Genomic DNA, 24,189 nt, shown 5'->3' with positions numbered 1-24,189 from the left:
TTTAATAATTAAGAAATAGGTCACCAAGAGAAAGGGAAGCTTTCTTTTTAAATTGAATATTTTTGTCTATATAGTCTATTTGGATTACAGTTCTCTTCTCACATCTCCTCTCAGACCTTTCCCACCTATGCACCCCTCCAAATCAACTTTTTATTTCTTTTTGTCTTTAGAAAACAAATAATCAAATAAAAACAGTCAAACCAGAAAAAATAGAATAAACAAAGAGAAAATAAAAAGGAAGATACCATGAGAAACATATATGAACACAGAGGTATACACACAACTCTTCACACAAAACCTGTAAATTAGAGAGCACAATGTATCAGAAAACAGTTAAGTTTTTTTGTAAAGTCCAAAGCATTGTGAAATAGAACATCTCATAATTAAGTTCATTTTGTGTTTGCCATCTGCTTTTCTGCATGGAGCTGGTCCTTCACTGTGGTCTATATACCCAGTAAGACTATTAGAGAAAAGTGACTTTTCTTTTACAAGGGGTTGTCAATTGCAGGTAAAGTCTGGGTTAGGGATTGGGGCTTGTATCAATATTTTCTGTCAGTGCTGGGATTCAGTCTGGCTTGGACTTGTATAGGCCACATGCATGCTACCATTGTCTCTGTGAGGTCAAATGTACATTAGTCTGTAGGGCACTGCTTGCTTGGTATCTTCCATTGGGCTCTTAACAATCTTTCTGCTTCTTTGACATAGTATTCTGAGCCATGAGGAGAAGGGTTCGATAAAGACATAGTGAGTGTTCCAACATCTTTCACTTTTCACTAATTGTCCAGTTGTGGGTCCCTGTATTAGTTCCCATCTACTACAGGAGAACATTTTTTGATGATGAGTGAGCAAGACACGACCAATTAGTATATAGGAAGGCTACTAATATTTGTGTGCTTATTTTATATCTTGCTAGCTTGCCAAAAGTATCAGCTGTAGAAGTTTCCTAATGAAGTTTTAGGGTCATTTATATATTTAATCATAACATCTGCAAATTAAGATATTTTGACTTTTTCCTTACTTATTTGTAAAGTCTTGATTTTCTTCAGTTGTCTAATTGCCCTGACTAAGTCTTCAGGCAGTACAGAAGTAAGAAGAGAGCAGACAACTTCATCTTGTTCCTGATTTTAGTGAAATTGTTTTGAGAACAGAAAACATCTTGACCTGGCAGTATAAGAGGTGATCCTTCAAATGAAATTAAATACAAGCACTATACTAAATATCCTTTGTAAAAAATGATTTCATTTTTTTATGCATTTCTTAAGTCCATGAGGAGAGCCTGGTACTGTGCTTGGCTCTTGGTGATCAGACTCACCCATGATATTCTTCTTACCTGATGATCTACTTTTGCTTCTAGTACTTATACATCTGTGATGACTACACACACTTCTCTTTTTGTTTGAATTGCTCTTGATTTTAAGAAATTTGCACAACTTGTAGGAACCAGTGATTGTTCTCCCTGACGCCTCCACCTGTACACTTCAATTTCAGTTTTGCTTGTATTTTCTACTAACCCACATAACAAAGGCTCAATCAAGTATGTGATGGGCATTATTAGCAATGAAGTCCAGGCAGTAGAGACACGTTCCTGTGTGAGCAGCTAGGAAGTTAAGTGGAATTGAGTCTCTGGGGGATTCTACCTGCTTCTTGTTTTTCTCTTCAGAGTCCCTGACATTAGTCGACTCCTTGGATTTTCAGAGTTTTCTACCTGATTTACCTCTTTTTGGCCTAAGAAAGTATTCATGGCATGTTTGTAGGGTCAGGAACAAGTTATGATATTCTGGTTTGTCGAATGTTCTGCCTAAGTACTTTCTTGCTCTTGTTTGAGATCAATAGAGCCTGTGCTAGTTTCTTCTTTGTTGTAAAAAAACCCTGACTGAAACCAAGACAAAGAAGTTAAGTCTTTATTTTTATTATAGTCCATTATCTTGGAAAGGCAAGGCAAGGATTTGAAAGTAGGAACTGAAGCAAAAACCATAGAACAATGCTACTTACTGGTTTAATCCCAGGCTCCCATTTAGCTATCATTCGTAGACAACCTAGGCCCACCAGCCCAGGAGTGGCACAAAGCACAGTGTGGTTGGGCCCTCCTCCTTAAGTTAGCGATCAAGAAAATGCCTCACAGAAATGCCACTGACCAATCTGATGGAGCCAGTTTCTCATTTGAGTTTTTCTTCTTCTTGTTCTTTTGTTGTTGTTGTTTTTGGGTTTTTTTTTGTTGTTGTTGTTCTTTTTCTTCTTCTTTTTCTTCTGTGGTCATTCTAGTTTATATCAGTTTGTCAAAAACTAAAGGACACACATGCAGAAGATACACAGTAGTTTCTGGTAGAGAACTCTTTCTTGTTCAGAGTGCTGGAGAGACAAAGCTACACTACATGGAATATCACCACAAGAAAGCCAAACTAAAATCATATAATCTCTGAAACATGGTTGATCTCCACCCATCCTAAATTTTCTTTCCAGGAAATTACACCATCATTATAGTGACATTAGCAACCTCCCTGAAAATTTAAAGATTTATCATAGATATGTTTCAAAAGACATAAAAAGAGACAACTGTCACTGTTGCTAAAATTTTTTTTCAATAAGGAATGTTTGACCCTTTTCCTAAGTTTCTAAGGATTCATCAAAATTCACTCTAGGAAACCAATGAGTTTATTGGGTCTCCTTATAGAGACTAGGTGAAGGATTTCTTACATGGATGTAGAACAGCCCACACTTGAAAAACCTTACCTAGCAAGAATGAAGGCTTCCGGTTGCCACATAGCTTGAGCCCCCTTTCCTAGTCTTTTCTTGTAGTTTATCCTCTGCAGAAGGCCATATGAAATTAAGGCACAGTTATATACAGTACGTGGTAGGGATAAGATAGACATTCAACTGAGGGTCTTGTGACCCTCTCCACTTTTCATGAGAGGCCTTAAACAGTTAACAAGCCTGCCTGGGATGATCTCTTGCAAAGCCAATCCCCAAGGAGGTGGCTGCTTGGGTCAGAGAACAGTCACCCACAACAGCAATAAAGAACATTTCATTTGAATTGAAGTGTTGTGTTTCTAGAGACATTTCATGACTAATAAGAGGACTGGCAGGAGACAAATACAATCAACCAAGTTCACATTTTGGGGTGTGGCAAAGCTGTTGCAAAGTAAGTGAGAAAATGCCAACCAGTGGAAGCCAGATTTGTTCATCTGTACATTGTTAGGTAAACATGAAAACACACATATGCCGTTTCCTCCTTATAATTCCTACTGGCTCAACGACCAACAGGATGCCTATGGCTTTATTCCTTAACCACAATTAAATTGAGTTAGAAGAAAATTGTGACATTTTCTGGCCACATGCTTTACCTAGGCCTCTCCTGAAAACTTTTAGTGAAATTTCACATCAGGGAAAGTAATTTCAGCCTATTTGCTGATAGCCATGTGGTATATTTATTATAAGTCTCTGTAAAGTATAAGTATACAATACCTTTTCTTCTGTATTTGCAGTTCAAAGATTGAAGAATTCAAGAATGAAGGGTGCTATTTTTGGGTGATGTTAATGATTCCAGCTGATGCTGATAAATCATCGTTAACAAACAAACACTTGACAAAGATTTTAGGCTAGAGTGGTGTTGCTGTTTGAGACTAAACCTGAAAGTAAAGGCCTTGGAAGAGTTCCAGGTCTCTAATGAGATGCTATTAAATCTCATTACCCGAGCCTCATACTCATCAGCCCAAAGAACAAGTTAAAAAATGCAGACATCAAAAAGCTGCTAAGCTTTGACATGATGGCCTTACCTGAGAGGCAAGGAAGTCACTGGAATGGTAGCAACCACAGCAAATGTAAAGATGAGAGTGTTGAAAATGTTAGGATAATTTTTTTAAATGGTTAGAATTTTGTACAGCCACCAGTGACGTTGTCTGACAGTGTGACAAATAGGAAGACAAGTGACATTTTGTTTCTGTAGAGTGTCAAGGTGAAGGGGGTATTCATAAGCAGCTGAAAATATTGCCACAAAGAAAACAAAGCATGTGTAAAATTTTAGTATAAATGTCTAACATATATAGGTAAACTACATACAACTTTTGCTGCTACTTTTAATTGATGATACTGGTATTTACACTAAGTTAATGATGCCAATAATTACAGTAAATTAATGATACTGATATTTACATTTAGAGTTACTTCTTAAGACAGATTCTTTAACTATAATTATTTGTCTCAGTATGAATGAACAGCAAGGTAAAACTATCTTTTTCTTATGACAGATATCTCCATCTCTAACCCCATCGCTGTATTTTTAATGTAGCATACTTAAGTTAAGGTTCTCTTGCACTGGACTTAGAATTGAGCTAATCTCTGCTTCTGGAAGCTGGTTCTGTCTTGGGCTAAGGACAATTTGTTGGACTCGTCCATTTTGCGACAGACTGAGTATTAGTGAAGACATATGGCTCTGCCTTAAATCAACCACCCAAGCCTTAATGTTTCCTGGCCAAGGAGAAAGACTAAAGAAAAGATTTGCTGTGAGTTTCCTTTTCTAGGTAGATCATGTTTGAAACACATAATATTTCAGGGTTTGTTGAGGTGAGATGCTAAACATTCATTAAATTCTCCTTTTTGGATAAGTGAGATAATGAATAATTTTATAAGAATCATCAAATGTCTGACCAGAATTTTATGTTATAAATTTATCAATGAAGTTTTTTTTTTGTTTGTTTGTCTGTTTTGATGTGTCGGACATGTTTTATGAATTAAGTTATCTAATCTAAGTAAAATAGAGTCAGTGTTACAGACTCTAGAAAAATGTCTATTTCTCTAGGTGGGCTTGTGTTTCCTTTTAGCTTTCAATTCAAATTATGTAACTGCTGTCAATGTAGTTTATGTATGAGTTTAGTGTTTAGTTTCAACTGCTACCTTTTTCCAGTGTTTGGCTGCATTTGTTTTTCCTCTGAGTCTTTAATAGCAAGTTCATTTGGTTTGCCTTCTTTCTATTGTTGGTAAATGTATATTCAGACTAATCAATGTATCTACCTTCACTGTCCCTCTGGTAAGATGTACCTGAAGCCAAGTGCCGATTAGCTGTGGCAGGATTTTATTCGAGTTTTCGTGTGATGCCTGGAAAAAAGTTAAATATTGTCTCTGCTGCACATGTATGATTATGTCCTCAATGATTTTTGATATGCACTTCTTAAATTTTTACATAATTATTGTTGTGTGTTTTAATGTTCCCTGTTAAGAGCAATAAACAAGTTCATTCTTCACCAAAAAATGGAAAAAAAAATTTCTGAAGATGGAAGCCAGCTTTTTCTACAAAGGCTTCATGGCGTGCTTGTCTTTTCATTTGCTCTGCAGAATCAAGCAGCAGTTTGGACTTCTGCTTGGGCAGCTCGCCAGCTCTGCTCTCTGCACCCTGTGAAAGATGCCTCTGCTTGTTCAGAATTCATGAGAATGTTCTAATTTTCTGTTTAACTGGACAGGCTTTCACTCTGGGGTGTTTTAGAATACATCAGAATGCACAAAGAAACTGATTTATCTTCTCTGCTCATACTATTTCCAAATATACTGCATTTGTCTTTCTAAAGGTCAGGAGTGAGAGACACAGACAATGGTTCTCATCTACCTGCTTTTCGTATTCGTTGGGTTTCTATGTCTGAGCTTTTTGAAAAATGTTAATGTTAACTTATATAAATGTGGCTGCTCAATTGCAGGGTGTGATTTATAAGGAGTTCTAGGGTCTTGGAATAGTACAAAGTGCTCATTGTATTCAGGAATATGGCTTTTATTACCACTATCAACAAGTAATCTCTTTTCTAATGAGTTACTTCTATCAGTGTCTCAGAATAACCTTAATTCTAAGGTCAAGAACAGTGGTCTAATTGTCCAGAACTTCACTGGCACTGGACTTGCTTTCTGACTCTTTCTTGATCTCTCAGATCTTTGAATTCTTTCCTTTTTCAGAGACAACTTAACATATCTTTTATTAGATAGTAATCTCTATGCAGTAGCAGAGGTGGCCAGCTATAATTAGACCAGTCATACTTCTAGGGGAAAAACCTGTATACTTTATCTAATTAAAACTGGAGACAGATTTGTATTTTAATTTGAGCATTTCATAATACCTATAGAAAAAGTAATGGTTAATGGAAGTGTATAACTGCTAACAATAGTTTTTTGAAAGAATAGTTTGGGGAATATTTTTTTATATGAATGACATAAACAAATATACCCAGTAGCACCTCTAAAGGTTAATACTTAAGCAAGGGCTGGGGCCAAACCATGGAGAAACTTACTTAACTCTATTAAACAGCATTGTGTTGCTTTAAAGTGTAAATAACTCTATAAATACAAATAAAAGACTGATATTTGATTTCTGATGTTTCAGTGATAACTTACAAAATTCACATACATGCTGGCACAGAGCCAGCAACAGAAACAGAGTCTAATGTATTCAAGCAACTTCACTGGCACCAATGGCGACTCTGGGAAATGAATGTTTCATCAATTCAGGAGTAGGAAAGCCAGGTTTCAGTGTGGACAGGTAAAGAAAGATCTCACCAACTCATGCCTACCATCATTCCTTTAGTCCTGTTCACAGAAGACATACAAACAGAAAATTCCTGAGAAATGCATTTGATACTTGCCCAAAACTATGAGAGCGTTCAGTGATTTTTCCTAAAGATTGTTCTAGAATTGAAAAGACAAGCACTTCACCAGAAGCCACAGAACAATAAAGAAGTCTTGGCATTGCTGTCATTTCCTTTAAAGAGCAAGGCTGGGAAGGATTATCCAGATAAAGCTGAGTAGTAGCAACACCAGCATCCTTCCAGGAAGACTAGAAGCAACTTTTAAACTGGTCTTAAGGGCTAAACATATTTGTTGTGCATCTTACTAGTTTTACTTGGCATAGTGGCACTAAGTTCTATGCATGTGTAGCATGGGGAAGTTTTTTAGTATTCTGTTTCAGGAACCTATCTTTTTATTCATTTGTTCACAAGTATGTCCTAAAGTTTCTTTCCTCCTTTGACTTGATGTGGTCAATGATGCTATATGCATAGGTAAACTGTTACTCACTAAGATTTAAAAAAAAAGTAACAACCAAAAGGAAAGAAAGTACTACATAAGAAGTAAAATGAAGATAAGATTCCCCAATTTTAATGCTACAGAAATTGATTTCTCGAGACACACTTGCTAAAATAAAAGGGATATCCACATTGTATGGAAATATAGCATGCATGAAAAAAGAGCTTGTCTATATGATATATGTATGTAGAACATCTAGAAATAAAAAAGAAAAAGACTGGTAACCTGAACTAAAATATAGGCATGCCAACTGACTATGGACTTTACAAAAGAGGATACCCACCAAAACAAATACCAACAATGCCAATAATCAGAAAAGAATGTGCTCACTGTGATATCTGTGTACAGAAGTCTAAGCCTAAAATAGAAACAATACAAAGTACTGGTTACCTGGTGTAGCACTTTAAGCTTTCCCCTGTGGTACAGACAGAATCTGCATTGGTATCAGTATTTTCAAAACAGATGATCCATGATAGTGGAGTATGTAAATGCCCTGCAACCCAGCTGTCTCCCAACAAAAGTGAATGCTATTTCTATGCGAAGACATTCACAAACATTCTGAGAGGAACAGTATTGCTCACAGATACTAGAATGCATAGATAATTTAAGATATTTAATAATAAAAATAAAAAAATCTGACAGTTTATAGAACGATACTAAATAAGACAGCATGGTCAAACTTCATAGACTCTGAGTAAAATAAACAGGTAACTAGAGATTTCACCTTATGACCCTGTTTCATGGGATTCCAGGCCAGAAAAATGAACAAACAGTATAGAAGAGAGGATAGAGACTTCATTTGGGAAATGAAGTCTCTATCCTCTCTTCTATGGAGAGGGGTATGGGGTAATGGGGTAGGAGGTGTATTCCTTACCCATACACATCGTAAGGTCAATGTTGACACTGTCATAAGAGTCACAAAGGAAATATAGGTCACAAAGGAAAACAATACACTTGTTCAATCCTTTTATGTGAAATGGGAACCTTTGGAAAGGCAACCTCGTGGAAACTCTGTATTCTTAGATTCGATTAAAAATAAACACAATGGCAAAATGCAAAGGGTGCGATCTAAGGATGAGAGATGAAAAGGAAACACAGCAGTGCCTCCTTGGATTCTCCTCAGCTTTTGTCTCTCTGGGATAGGATTCCTCTGAAGTGAGAGTCTTGAGCCTGTCTCATCAGATCAGGACACAGAATGTCCTATGACTAACTGGTGCACAGAAAGTCAGAGGTGGGAATGCAATGTGCAATGTTTTTATGTTTTCTAGCTTGTTTTGGGCAGAGAAGGGACCTAGTTTTATGGCTTATCTTATGGAGAATTAATGCTGGTCTCCGACGCCTTTGAGTCAGAGGATTGGGCAGTAAAAATCAGTGCCATAGCAGGTTGTAGAGAACTCTGATGCTTCTGGGGCCACTAATATTCCTTAGGTCAGTATTTAGCATCCTGATGTGTCAGACTTTGGGCGCTGCATTCTGAGCTCCAGGTATATGGGTGGAATATGCCTATTGAGTATACACTGCATATCCATCATATCTACTTCATAGTTCAGGACTTCATGTCTATATGTCTACATTTCTTAACACACAGGTATTTAACAACCATAGCCTCAACCACCACCAAAATCACCACAACCACCACCACTAGCACCACCACCACCACAACAAAGGTGAGAGAAAAATGGTTAAAAAACACAAACTGGAGGCAGACCCAGCCCCTGCAGTGCTGGCTTTGTTCCTACCAGATATCTATGTAGGGCAAGTCATGTAACTGGGTACTTTTACTTCACTTGCTGGGAAATGAGGAGGTGGTTTCTACTCCCCACGTGGATGGTGCTGTGGAGTATATGGTTAATATAGAAAAATGGGGGCTTCAGGCACACTTAAGATGGTCATTACTCACAGATTTTAAATAAATACCCTGATAAAATCCCTAAAATCATTTTATAGATTCAATGATCAAGCAAGAATTATATTCTTCATGTTTGTTTGTTTCTTTCCCAACATAGGGTAGAATTTTGCACATAAAATGTTAAATCATGATATACTCATGGTATATTGGTAATTAATATGCACCTATGTAGTAGTAATGGAGTAGACACATTGATAAAAAAAATACTGTTCCTTTTTTCCTCCTTTTTCCTATCTCAAATGTCCCTGAGTGTACTTCTCTTACAGGTGGACATTTTTTTTTTCATTAAGGCTGTATCTCTTGGCAAACTGAAGAAAGTTCTGATTAGTCATGATGGGATAGGACTAACCAGGTAAGATTTAGATTTTTGGTTAAAAGTTTGCTTTCCAAGTTTGTTTTAAAAGGTCCTATAAAAGCTAGGTGAAAGAGAAAATGTATGCATAAGCCACAGAAAAGCTGAGAAAGCATATCTAAGTTAATCTGTTTCTTTAAATAAGCTTTCATTTTTGTACTTTTCAACTTGCACAGATGCCATGCAGGTAGATTTCCCATATACAGCTACTGACAAGATTTATCACAGCTAATGAGCCAACACTGCTGTGTTATTGTCAGCAAAACTTACCACTCAATGCACTCTTTATTAGCTTCGCTAGGTGAAGCTTTGTAATGTATAACTAACAAACCAGACTGTATGTCATAAAGACAGGGATTTTTCCAGAAATGCAAACATGTACATGTATATGTCCACATGTTTCTGTTCTTTCCACCCACAGTGGTATTTACAGTCACTTCTCTCATGTGTGCCTCATTCTACTTGAACCCAAATGCAGTGGCTGAGGAGCCTCCTTCATCCTTTTTATCCTCCTGCCACCCTTGTCTCAGAACATCTGCAGGTCTTGACAGTGTGGTTCATTAATTATTATTTACCATCACCTTATAGTTATGAAACTCAAGCTATTCAATTCTAATCCAAAACTATACTCTTTACAGCTATGATGCAATTACGTGTTTTATCACACATCACGGGGGAATCATTTATTATGCCCGTATTTCTACTCTCTCCTTAGGCTAGATTTTTATTTTCAAAATTTGGAATTAGAAATTATTTATCTTTATCTTCCTAGTCTTCTATATAGCTTGGCAGTATCAATAATTTAATGACCATTTATTGAAAGAACAGATTTAAACAAAATAAATTTGATAATGCTTTTTAAAGAAGTTAGCAAATGTTAAAAATGTCATCTCAAGAAAGACAAATATATGTGTGTGTGTGTGTGTGTGTGTGTGTGTGTGTGTGTGTGTGTATTGTTTTTGACAAATACAAAGGAGACCAGATAGAGGACAGTGGTGGAAGAGTCAGTAGAAAGAAACTGAGATACAAGTTTCAGCTCACACAGGTAGAATTATTAAAGAAAAGTAGAAGTGAGAAATATTATTGAGGAAGGATGTGGTAATATGGCATATTTTACTCATGGTGCCATTGTACAAGGGTATTATAGAGAGGGATGTCACTAATGAGCATATTGCTGCAGAGAGGTGTTTTATAGGGATCTGTGTAGACATGGATGTCATTGTGGAGTGATGTCACTACTGAATAACTTCAGTGTAGATAGAAAAGTGTCACTGTAGAGGAATGTACCTGCATAGATATGCCATTGGAAAGAGATGTTACTATACAATGATATCACCAAAGAGAAGTGCACCACAGACAGTTGTACCTGTAGGGTAGTACTACTATAGAAGGATGTCACTGTACACTGATGTCACTATAGAGGAATGTTACTAAAGAGGGATGTCACTATGAAGTGATGTCACTAGAGAAATGCATCACTATAGAAGGATTGTATCTGTGGAGGGATGGCACTATAGAAGGATGTACCTCTATAAGGATGTCATTATAATGGGTGACACTAAAGACACCCATTATAGAAAAATGTCATTATGAATGGATTTCACTCTTAATGGATGTCTGTACAAAAAATGTCACTTGGAAGTGATATTACTATAGAGAGAAGTCATTCTAGAAAAGTGGCATTATAGAGGGTGTACCTTTAGGGATTGTCACTATAGTGAGATATTAGTGATGGGTTAATATCATTATAGGGGAATATTCTTATATACTGGTATCACAGCATAGAGATATCATTGTAGAAGATGTAACTAAAGAACGGTGTCACTCCAGAAGGAAATCACTAAAGTAGAATAACAATAGAGAAGGGTGTCCTACAGAGGGATGTCACTCTACAAGGTTGTCACTCTAGAAGCATTTGAGAATAAAGAATGTTCACTGTTGAGGAGTATAGCTTTAGCAGGGTGTCATAATAGAACAGCATTAAAGAGAGATGCCAATATACAGAGATGTCACTATCCAGATGTACCGCTGAAGAAGAGTTTCACTACATATGATGCTACTATAGGTGGGTATCACTATAGAGGATTTCACTATAGATAGATATCACTTTTGATGGATGTCAATATAGTAAGGTATCACTATTGAAGAGTGTCAGTGTGCAGAGATGTCACTATAGAGAGATGCTAGTATAGAGGGTTGTCACCATTCAGAGATTTTATTGTAGGAAACTGTCACTACAGAAAGATAAGCATGATGGCATGTCACTGTAGAAAGTGTCACTATAGAGAAGGGTCAATATAGAGAAATATTATTATAAAGCAAAGTGTCACTGTAGAGAAATGTCACTTTAGAGCAGGACACTGCAGAGAATGTGACAATAAAGATGTATCAGCACAGAGGGAAGTCACTGTAAAGGAACAGTTTTACCATAGAAGAATGTCACCATAGGTATTTCAGTATACAGAGATGTGCCTAGAAAGGTTGTAATTAACAGAACCGCAGCTACAGAGAGATGTCACTGTAGAGTGATGAGTCTGTGGTGTGTTACTAAGGAGAGGCATCACTACAGTTGTTTTCACTATTGAGTGTTTCTGTAGCTAGACATCACTACATAGGGTATCACTATAGATAGGAGTCATTGAGTACTGGTAACACTGTGGAGAACTGTTATTTTGGAGGGATGTCACAGCTGAAGAGCATTGGTGTAGAGAAGTTCACTGTGGAGCAGTGCCACTGCAAAGGAATGTCATTGTAAAGAACTGATACTGTGGAAGTGTCTCATAGAGGGGTGTTCGGTAGAGAGATATCACCAGGGAAGGGTGTTTCTATAGGGGGTGTCAATGTAGATGGGTGTCACTATAGATGGATTTCACTACAGTGGTATCACTTTAGATAGGTGTTAACTGAAGGTGGCTATCACTATAATAGAATGTCACTGTAGAGTGTGTCACTATAGATGGGCATCACAGTAGAAGGACACCACTATATATGAGTATCATTGAGGAGGTATTTTACTATAGAACATGTCACTATAGAGGGATATCACTATAATGGGGTATCACTGAGGAAAAGTGTAACATAGAAAAGGAATGTCACTTTACAGCAGTGTAACAATAGTGGGTATCACTATGAAGGAGTGTCACATTAAGTGAATAACACTGTAAAGGGATTTAACCATAAAAGGCTGTCTCTGTTGAGGGATAACAATTTAAAAGAAGTGACACTATAGGTGATGCTATTATAATCGGCTGTCAAGGCTGGGGTATTTTACTTCATGGAAATATTACTACAAGTGACATCATTATATAAAAATATCACTAAAGAGTCATTTTTCTATAGGGACTGTTATAACAGGATACATCATTACTGAAGGATACCACTATAAAGTTTTGACACCACAGAAGGTGTCACCATAGGAGAGTATCATTTTAGGTGGTCCATATGGAAGAATGCTACTTATAAAGTCATTTCAGTACAAAGAGATACTAACACAGAATGATGTCATTACAGAGAGTCTTATTTGCAGTCTTATTCATTATAGAGTAATGTCACTGTAGAGTTGTGTACTTGCAGAGTATCACAGTAGAGCCCCAGTGTATATCTTCTACTAGTTTTTGAAGGCTGGGCACGTATGAGGACAAAGCAGGTGGTAGAAATCCCAGATTTTTCAGCGCTATATGCTTTTTCTTTGCCTTTAACTAAAAATATTTTATGTGAATGAGTGTTTTACTTGTATATATGTATACCAACATGTGTGCCTGATGCCATGCAAGGCAGAAGAGGGCCTGGAATCTCTTAGAACTGGAGTAAAAATAAATAGTTGTGGGCTACTACATGAGTGCTGAGGACTGAACCTAAGTCCTCGGCAAGAGCAACAAGTTCTTTTAACCATGGAGCCATCTCTTAAATACCTACTTAAAAATAACATTTAATTAATTCTTTGAGAGTTTAATACTACATATTTTGGTCATGTTCACCCTCCTCCACTATCACCTACCAGATACACTGACATTTCATACCAAACCAATTTTGAGTTCACTTTAAAAAAAAAAAAGTAATTGAGTGCAGTTTGCATTTTTCAATTATTCTTGAGTGTGAAGCCTGCTCCACTGTGTAATCAACTTACCAAAAGCCAGACCACTAAAGAAAACTATCTCTCTCTCTCTCAGTGTCCATCAAATGCTGATGCTTTCTCAGCTTGGGCTAGACTTCAAACTCACCTTCCCAACTTTATACTGGGGTTTTGTGTTGGTTGAGCTTGTACTGGCCCCATGGATACTGTGATAATCACTGAGTTTATATGTGAACTACCCTGTGTCTACAGCAAAAATTGTTACCTTGATGTCTCCAATCTTCTCAGGTTTTTCCAATCTTTTTACCACTCGTCAACAAAGATCCCTGAGTTTTACGGAGAACTGTGTGGTATTATATGTCTCATTTAGCACTGATAACTCCCTAGTCCTTATTCACTGCAGGTTGATAATCAAGATTATCTATGTTAATTACCATCTACTTCAATAGGAAGCTTTTCGGGCAAGAGTTTAGAGATGCACTGATCTATGGGTATAGAAATAAATCTTTAGGAGTCATTTTAATACTATGTCAACTTAGCAGAATAATAATAGTAGGCTCTCCTCTATTGCCTATTACCTATCTAGCCAAAAATTCTTTGCTTTATTGACAATGCCAGATTTAGCTTTCATCTCATGGAGCTTGCCTTAGATCCAATCAGAAAGTGTTTGGTTACTCCAATAGTAAATATGCCACTATTGTATGTATGAGCATATCTTGTCAGGACAACTGTTATTGCTGGGTAATATTGATGATTACTTTTCTTCTGTGGTAAAACCTTCTGTCACTATAAGAGCAAGCTGCTAGTATAGATGAAGCTTCCAGGTAAGTGCCAGTTTGGTATTTCATAAGTATGTGATATCTTCAGCAATAGGGTCTTAGAGAGCCCTCTCCTTGCTTGCCATGCTGTGTCCATTCCTGTGTGTGATGATACCCTCTTCTCTTTTAAAGCACAAGTGAGTCCTGTATTGTTTTTTATCTTTTGTCTGTATTTCAGAAGAAATTTCTAGGCACCACATCTTCCAAGGACTTGAAATCAAGAACAAGTTGATTCCTCCCCTTTTTTATGATTCTGTGACTTAACATACAGGCTTGTGTCTCAAGTGCAAATTGCTTGAGTATGGAAAGGTGTTTAGGGGCTTTAAAAAAACGATCCCAGATTTTGCTTTAGTATGAAAGGAAGAACATGACAAAGAAAGCCTAGGCCACTCCTGCAATGCTGGAGTGAAGTCACTAAGGGCATTCAGGCAGAAACTGCTCTGTGGAAATGAACACAACAGGGATGTTGAATGGTCTTGAATCTGTAGGGAAACATGGTCTAACCACTGTTGCTCCTACAAAATAAATAAAATGACTGCAAGGAGAATGAAGTAAGTACTCTGAATCTGAATTTTTGCTAGACAAATTACTCATATAGGAAGTGCTGTCTATGGAGAAAGTAGCTAGCTTAAAAAAAAATAGTGTGTCCCAAGGAAGGATTTGTAAGAGAAAATTCTTGCAGATATGGAAAGGTTATTGTCTCAAGGCTTTCTTTCTTTTTTTTTCTTTCCTTTTATTTATATTTGAAATAGAATTTCTTTATGCAGCCCAAGCTGGCTTTGAATTTACAATCCTTCAGCCTCAGCCTCTTGAGTAGCTGGGAAAAGAAGCAGGTGCTACGGTGCCTGTGTTTATTTTCATGTTAAGGAGTGATGTGATGCCCAACAGTGCTGATGTGAACTCAGTTTGTCTCTGTGTAGCTAAACTCAGAGGAATGACAGGAAACATCATACTTCAAAAAGTTATAAAATTTTAGAATATCAAGAAGTTTTTTGAGCTGCAAAACCGAACAAAATAAACACCCAGGCCCAGTCTCAGATATTCCAAACCAGCAAGTACTTAGTAATCAGGGATGGATGGGTTCTTCTGCTCAGGGGCTTTAATGCAGCAGATAAAGAGTATGATGTATATGAACTGATTCACAACACAAGACTTACTCACTGAGGGCTGCTGTTGGCTGTGTGCTTTGGTAGAGGCTGGGCTTGCAGAGTTGAGCAAGACACAGGCATTCTTGGTTCTCAAACACGAGAAGGGGCATCTAGTGACAGCAGATAGGTAGACATAAAAATGTTCATTAAATTAATAAAATGGGGCACATATTCTGCATATAATCTATAAAATGCTAGCATGATACCTGGTAACTAGAAGCCTCTGAGTCCACAAAAAGGACAGTTTCCAAAGGCAAAGATGATATGTGGTTGTTAGGCCAGAGTAAGTGCTAGACTTTGACCAAATACTTGAGAATTGTGTTGAACTTTTCAGACTGGTGGATTTGATGAATTGAAACTGAGGAAAATTTGATTTTACACTGAAGCAAGTATTATAAACTGTGGTGACATTTGGTGCCTGGCAATTCTTTATTATAAAATTGTTAAGGCTATTCAAATAGATCCAGGGGCTTGGTGCTTTTAGTCATGTTGTCCCAATACCAAATTTTGTATGTGTGCTCAGAGCTGGTCAAAGGACTCAGAAAAGAATAGAAACTCATGGAAATTGTGGCTTTTAAGTAGAAGAGATGGGTTGCACACACATAGCTTCTGATCACAGACCATTACTGAGAATTTACTTACATGGTCCATGCACAGCTTCAGGATACCAAAAAGTACTAAAGGGTAAAGAGAACCCAGTAATATAGTAATTCACACAGCTTTTTCAGCATAAAATCTTTGTTATCAGAAATTTTAGGGGTCCTATCTGAATCACTATTTATTAATTGAGAAATGTGTTTCTTATGGAAGTTTGTAATTAAAGAATTTAAAAATGGACTTAAATGGATACTCAAGAACAATTAAGTTAGAGTTTAAAAACAAACAAACAGACAAACAGACAAACAAATAAACAACCATCAGGGCATTCAAGATGAAAGTACTGGGCACTTGCCAACGGAAGGAAATGAAGAAAAGGAAGAAACTGTATTGCTTGAATTAAGATGACATGGGGGTCAGCCACATGGAAATAGGCAGCAGCACAATGGGGGGGGGGAGTAACAAAATACTCATGGGAGCAAAGCCAAAGTATGGGACAGAAACTGAAGGAGGGGCCGTCAAGAGACTGCTCCATCTGAGTATCCATCCCATGTGCAGACACTGATGTGGATGCCCAGAAGTGCACGCTGACAGGAGCCTGATATAGCTGTCTCCTTAGAGGTCTGCCTAAGCCTGACATATTCAGAGGCAGATGCTCACAGCTAACCATAGGACTGATCATAGGGTTCCCAATGGAGAAGTTAGAGAAGACTGAAGGAGCTGAAGGGGTTTGCGGCTCCATGAGGAGAACAATAGTAGCAACCAATCAGAGCTCTCAGGGTCTAAATCACCAGTTTGGGAGAACATAGGGAGGGACCCATGGCTGCAGCTATACATGTAGGGGAGGATGGCCTTGTTGGGCATAAGTGGGAGAGGAGATCCTTGGTCCAGTGAAGGCTAGATGCCCAGTGTGGGGGAATTCCAATGTGGGAAGAAGAAAGTAGATGGGTCATAGAAGCAGGAGGAGGGAGGATGGGATAGGGGGTTTTTGGGTGGTAGGGGGAATGGGGAAAGGGGATAAAATCTGAAATGTAAATAAAATATCCAATTAAAAAATTAATCTAAAAAAAAAACCAAAGAAAAAGTAAAAAATGCCCAAAGTATTAGGGAAGGCCACAGTGCCAGGGCAAGCATAAGTCTACAGTGCTAGGGCATGCTGGGAACTGAGAAGGAGAAAAGTAAAGGAAATGTTAGGATCTTCTGAATAATTCAGAAAATTGGACAGACTTACAAAGCTGCAAGCTTGTAGCTCCAGGAAGCAGCAATTCTAGAAAGGAGGAGAACATCATCTTACTAAAAGAGTAATTGTTCCTCTAAAGCTTTCTGACATGGCTCAAGGTGAACCTACTTTCCTATGAGTAGTCCCTACCGGCCTGTTATCATGGCTCAACTTGAATGGTAGGTCTCCACTCAGGTCAGAGATTTCATTCTTTTGACCAGAAGTTTTTTCCTTAATGAGCCTTTAAAGCTGCTGGGTCATCTTCATGATAGAAACACTTGCTTTTAATATTTTAATACAGCTGAATTTAACAATATGCTATTTTAAAACTGAATAGCATACATTCTGTCTTATTTAAGAAAGTCATCTGTATCCTTAGGGCATTGAAGTGGAGGTGAGGACTCAGAAGGAGGGAGATGGAGAGAAAGGGAGAGGGAGAGAGAGAACAGCAGGGAGATGTAGAAGAAAAGGTAAGAGAGAAAGAGAGAAATGAAGAAAAAGAGGTAGAGTGGGTGAGGGAAAATCAATAAAGGAGTGAATAGGAAAGAAGAGAAAGACTAAGATGGAAACAGAGGGGATGAGAGAGAAGAGTCATACATGTGTGTGTTTCTATGTACTTGTGCATATTGCTTCACCTGCAGTTGACCATTTTGTAGAAAATGACAATAGAATCCACTTTCATTTTTTTATATGGGGGTTAACAAATGAAATTATTACCACCATAAATATGACATTTTTACCTAAGTGCTCTAAAAAGTCACCTTTATTGCAGAGCAACAGTCTTTGCTTTATGTGATTTCTGCATGCATCACTTTAGTTATATAGTTATATAGTGTTGTTGTTTTACTTAACTGATCAGTCACCCCATCATGTGGTTCAAATTTCAGTGTACTTTTTCCTTGTAAATACACTAATGGAATTGTGGGAAGCACAAGCTCAATGGCCAATTTCTTGGCCCACAAATTGTTATTTGAATAACAGGTGCACACCCTGATCAATGAGCAAGCACATCTTTGCTTTTGACATCTTTTCTGGTAGTAAATGGCCAGTGTGCATCTATTTTTAAGTTCAGGCCCATACAGCAAAGCATGTCACTTGATTGCTTCCTTGTTCTCCAGTGATGGACCATTGGGGCCATACACAACATCACACATTTGAAGATAAATATGCTTCATAAAAGGGGAAAGTCATAATGCTGGTGTAAAGTTTAAGTGTAATTCAAATGGGTCTTGGGAACATTGAGATTGCCAACGAGGCAGCCAGGGAACCCAATAAAGGAGATGGACACCACAAATGAGGAAAGTGGCTTTGACAACAAGATAGAAGTGATAATAAAGACACCAAAAGAATGCTTGTAACTTTTGTGACATTGAAAGCACCGAGAATGAGGGATCAGAGTTTGTTGCTAACTCAGACAGGACTTTGAGGCTTTGATAGGACACAGAAAAGATTACTCTGCAATATATAACAAGGAAAAGATAGCAAACACTTTGCTAATTACTCTTTTAGGTTTATTTTTAAATATACAAAAATCTTTTAAATTTTAATATTTTCCATTTTAAACGATCATATACTAAATAGCATCTTTACTATTTATTTAACTTCTCATATATATCTTTATATCAAAGTGAGAGGTTTTTCATGACCAAAATGACTAACAGAAGCTCTTTCCCTAGTGTTTCTGACTAGTGCTTGGCATGGTCCTCACCACAAGTCTTTGTGTGGGACAGAGCTGTTCAGAAAAGGGTCACCCTTGCATCAAGTTTCTAGAGACAAGTATGTCAATGTCAGCTCCTACACACTGTTAGTTCTTCATTGCTTTCATTGCTATGGACTCATAATTCACTGTGGTAACCTGTGGTGTGAGTTCTTCCTTACTTTAATTCAGAAAGGATCTGCTAGTTCTTTGGGCATTTGTTAATCCATGTAAATACTGAAATGTGCTCATTAGCTTTCTAGAAATCATTGTAAGCTGGGGCAGTGGTGGCGCACGCCTTTAATCCCAGCACTTGGGAGGCAGAGGCAGGCGGATTTCTGAGTTTGAGGCCAGCCTGGTCTACAGAGTGAGTTCCAGGACACCCAGGGCTACACAGAGAAACCCTGTCTCAAAAAAACAAAAACAAAAACAAACAAACAAAAAAAACCATTGTGATGAATTTTATAATGACCTTGAAAGTTAAGATTAGTTTATAGAAAACTAATATCTATCTACTATCTGGCTAGTGAGAAGTAGCTCTCTCACTTTCTTTGCTATCATTCCTTAGGTATAGATGATATCTTTATAAGTTACATGACATCTCATTTTAGATTTATTTCTAGATTTTTTATTTTTATAGTAATTGCACTTTGTAGCTTTTATTGAATCACTTTTAAACTACACCTTTGTGGTCAATGGTAATACTCTAGATTTGGATTGGTTTCTTCTTTATAGTAAGCTAGTTCTCTCATCTCTCTAATCTCACCTCTGTAACTCCTGGAGTTTTCAGTTTGGTGAGTTCCACCTGTGAGCAGTGGGGATTGTGTTTCTATCTTCAATCTCACCACTTTTATTTTTTTATCTTTTTCTTTTTGCAGTCCTTCTATCCCTTGGTCTTTCGCTACTGCACTTTTCCCCCACCTTAAATTGCACTGTTGCACTGTCAAAAATAATCAGTGATTGTTTGGATGTTTTATATTAAGAATGGTGATGGATTCTGAGGCCTTGTTATTTTAACACACACATACATTTGTGTGTGTGTGTGTGTTCACTTTTGAGCTGGTCTTTGCCTTTGTTCATTGCGTATATGTATTTACATAATTTGTAAGAATTCTGTAAAGGATTTGCATACCTAATAGGACAGCCTCACTCTGTCTTTGCTACCCTGTGTCCCTCATGCCTTGACCTCTCAGTGGTACAATTTAGATGTGCAAGTTATTGTACCCAAATTGCCTGACAAGAATACTTTCTAAAGGCTATTCCCATAGTTCAGGAATAGAGTTTCAAAACTAGCTGTTGACACATCAAGGCCTTCTTTGTTTGTTTGCACAGGTAATGTATGGTTTCTCGAGAACATTATTGTTAAGTATGAAGAGGAAGGGAGCTGTCAAGAGGTATTGTTTTCATGTCACAGGTGTGCTGCCATCCCTGCAAAGTTACATTTTACTTTTTCCAGTTCACTGCAGCCATGTCACCCAGCATGCCTTTCCCAGTGATCGGACCACATAATTCTGTCTCTTTAAATTAAAATAAATAAATAAATAAATAAATAAATAAGAGTCAAAAGGCCTTCTCTCCTTGGGAAGCTTCTCCTTATCAGCAATAGGAATACTGTCTTTGTAAGAGTCAGCATTTGTTTCTTTTAGAGTCAATATGTTGAACTAGAGCAAAAACTAGATTAGATCTTAAAGACCACTGCTTGTTTCTGCTTCTCAAATATGTACTTAGCTTTCTGATGGTTCTATAAACTTACTTGCTACATTCAATGTCTCTAAGGATCCATATCCTCATCAGTAATATGGAAGTAATACCTATTCTTTTTAGTGCATTTGAGTAACTTAAATGCCATTTTTGTGTTGGAACCCTGAATTCTAACATATTTTACAGATGTGGTATAGACATTATAACACAATCAAGTTTCAGGTGCCACTCTAATTCTCTGGCCATATGGCCAGAGGTGAACCACTGAAATTCTATGACCTTCAGCATTCAAAATTTTATGAAAATTATTACATATTTTATAGAGCTGTTATAGATTGAAGATACCTTAAAATGTATGATTTGAAAATGAAAATTGTAAAATTAATTAAGCATTATTGGGTAGTTTAAAAAGAAAATGTTTATCTATTTGCTTAGTCCTTGCCCATAGTAATTGAACACTTAACATAACAAGACATGGAGTAGATGATAGACATCTATCATTAAGGTAGATCAGTATGTCTCAGCAGGTACCCATGCTAACAGTAATGCACTGTGGTCTTAATGATGCAAATGTGATGAAGACTTTCATGTGGTAAGAACCCAATAGTCAAGGTGTTACATCTATAAAACTACATGTTCCTTAGACTTGGAATATTCATGTTTGTTTTGCATACATTAACTTACTCATGTAAAAACATTGCAAAGTGTCAGGCACTGTACTGAGACCAGAATATAAAGAAATGAAAAACACAGATCCCCTTTCCTCAGTGAGCTCTTACCCCACAGACAAGGAATGGTCTTATCTCTAGACAAAGCTAGAGAGCCAGATGCACTGAAAACTTAGCCTTGGCTTCCCTGTCCCTAATGTATGTTCCTTCAGACACACAGAAAAGCATATTGGGTGATTGGGATTTACTTTATTATTTTTTATTCTAAGTATTATTCATTTTTGAAACTTAATAATGAGTTACAGTCTCTCCCAACAAAATTTGTAATGCCTCTTTTTTCTCTCTGTATTTTCTCAATATACATGCATTTAAAATACAAATGCATCATAGTAGTACCACCATCTATAAAATTCAAGCTCCAGAAAGAGCCCTTACATTTTTTTGATTTTTTAATAAGAAATTACTTTGTTAATTAATGAGACTATGAAGGGAATAAATTAATATATTTTTTTTCTGAACAGGATCTGAATTACTGCTTTCTACTAGCTGGCTCTGAAAGTCTCAGTTTATTCTTACTGAAAATGGTGGCAAATATGCCTCTTTGATAATTTTAAACAATGTATATGAAGTACCTAAACAAATGCAACATCATTAGGTTATCTGATAGTAGATGCCGTTGTCATGGAAGCAAGTAGAATTAAACAGCTCTGACTTAAAGTCATACATATGATCAACTAGGAAAACCATACCTTTATTTTTAGAATGCTTGCCAAATATTTTGAAATCTGCAAATAAATGACTTTTATTTTTAAAATATCTGGTTTCTGAACAGTCCAATATGGTAGCCATTAGCTACATATGGCTAATTAAATTTAAGTTAATTAAAATCAAATCAAACTTGAAAGTCAGTTGCTTGGTTGCACTAGCTACATTTAAAATGCTCACTAGACACAGATGGTTAGTAACTGCTATATTGGCTAGCACACACACAACATTTGGTTGTATTGCAATCTAAGTATTTTGTGTCATAGAAAGCTATGTTTAATACTATACAATATAGTTTCATTTTGCTTTTAATGCAATGGTGCCCATTAAATAATACAATAAATAAATACATGATAATTATTACTCTATCTAAATTTATCACATCTGGCAAAATCTAGAGAATCTGATTCTGTTCAGAGCCAAAGTTGATTATGTTGGCAAGGCAAAGGAGTCCAGACAGAGGTGACTTACCCAATATCTCAGAAAAACTGCAAACTTTTAAAATTGGACTCATAAGTACAAAGGAAGGCAGAAAAATATTTAAGGTGTTTATTATTATTATTATTATCATCATCATTATTATTATTTTTATTAAATTCTGTGGATAATTCCATCTGTTGACTACCTAAGTGTTCATATTTTCCTTGATTATTCTTTCTGAAGACCCAGATTTAATTAAGGACTTAAGGTGAAAAGTTCATGCTATTTCTACAGAGGTAAAAGAAATCAGAGGCTAGATTTTGTCTCTGTCCTTGACTGACGGGAAAGCAGAGGTCAATGGCATGTACAATGCACAGTTGAATCAGCAGTGGAAGAGAGTTACTAGGTTTCTGGACATTCTGGGAAATCTTAACTGAATACCTTGGTCTATTGACGTGGTTCATGACCCCTTTCACAAGGGCCACCTAAGACCAACAGAAAACACAGATATTTATTCTATGACTCCCAACAGTAGCAAAATTATTGTTATGAAGTAGAAATGAAAATAATTTTATGGCTGGGGTCACCACAGCATGAGGAACTATATTAAAGGGTCACAGACTTAGGAAGGTTGAGAACGACTGGTCTACTGCTTCCATGATTACAGTGTAATTGAAAATTTCTTTTCTAGAAATGGATGCCTGCACCCAAGGCTGAGTTTGCTCTGAGGTCATTTTGTCTGCAAATTCTACTTAGAAATTGAAGTTTGAAAGACATGAGTTTTAGTGTCTTTTTCCATAATTTGTCAGCTACTTAAATTCAAATTTCTTGGTAATTATGAGAAAATTATCTGAGGAAGAAGTTATTCATAATTTTATTTTGAAATTATATAAAAAAGGAGAAGGTTGCTTTTATCATTACACCATCTGAGATCTCCCTGTCTGTCATCTGTGCTGCTGGGGGACTGTGTGTATTAGAATACACACAGATGTAGATACTAAACACCTAACTCAGGAGTGGGCTTTATCATGAAGCCAGAAGGTCACACATGATTTCATTTTGAAGTAAAAAAGATAGAAGGAAACCTGAGAAGGGAAAAGAGTCCCTCACCCTGGGATCTAGTAGGCCTTTCATGCAAACTAGAGTCTTGAAACCTCAATACAACTAATAGAGACAAAACTACCTTGGTGGGCAACACATAGTTTCCTAAAGTCATCACAAATAAGGATAATTAAAAATAACACAAACAGCTTCCTGATGGCCAGAATGTGGGTGACCTCTGGTTTAGTGTTCCACTCTTAGCTCCAAATCTAAACAATGCAACACATGTGTACATAATTTACAGATGGAAATTCTTTAGGATAAGAAAAATAGCTAAATATGCTTATATATCTTTACTTAATTTGACAACTTAAGTTTTAAACATTGCCTAATATTTAAACTTTGTTGTAGATTACATTTTGAGCAATGCAAGTTAGAAGCCCCAGTATCATACATAGAGCCATTGTAAAGCCACCAAAGTATATGTTTCGAGAAGCTTGCGCCCATGACAGGACTTCTCTACTGGCCTTTTCTTGTATCTCTGTCTAAATGGTTTCTAATCTCACTAAGCTACTTCATTCCACCTCACCCTGAAGTTCTTGTCTGTGGCACTGTCAGGGCTCTAGCTTTACCTGGGTGAGGTCTCTAAGTGGGAGGAGTTTACCTGGCTACTGGTAGCATTGCGAAGCTAGATCTTGTTTCCATGATGCTGACTTCTTGACCCTTT

At 37.0% G+C, this 24,189-nt stretch overlaps 1 pseudogene; it reads left to right on the top strand.

Moving 5' to 3' along the window:
- The window catches only part of LOC143438350 (lipoxygenase homology domain-containing protein 1-like), a 149,312-nt pseudogene extending 139,275 nt beyond the window's left edge, over positions 1–10,037 (top strand).
- Positions 10,038–24,189: the final 14,152 nt, after the last annotated feature.

The sequence above is a fragment of the Arvicanthis niloticus genome, chromosome 25 (genome assembly GCF_011762505.2).
Source record: "Arvicanthis niloticus isolate mArvNil1 chromosome 25, mArvNil1.pat.X, whole genome shotgun sequence".
NCBI classification, from domain to species: Eukaryota; Metazoa; Chordata; class Mammalia; order Rodentia; family Muridae; genus Arvicanthis; species Arvicanthis niloticus.
Note: the sequence above shows the minus strand (reverse complement) of the source record. Positions and strands in the feature narration are given on the sequence as shown.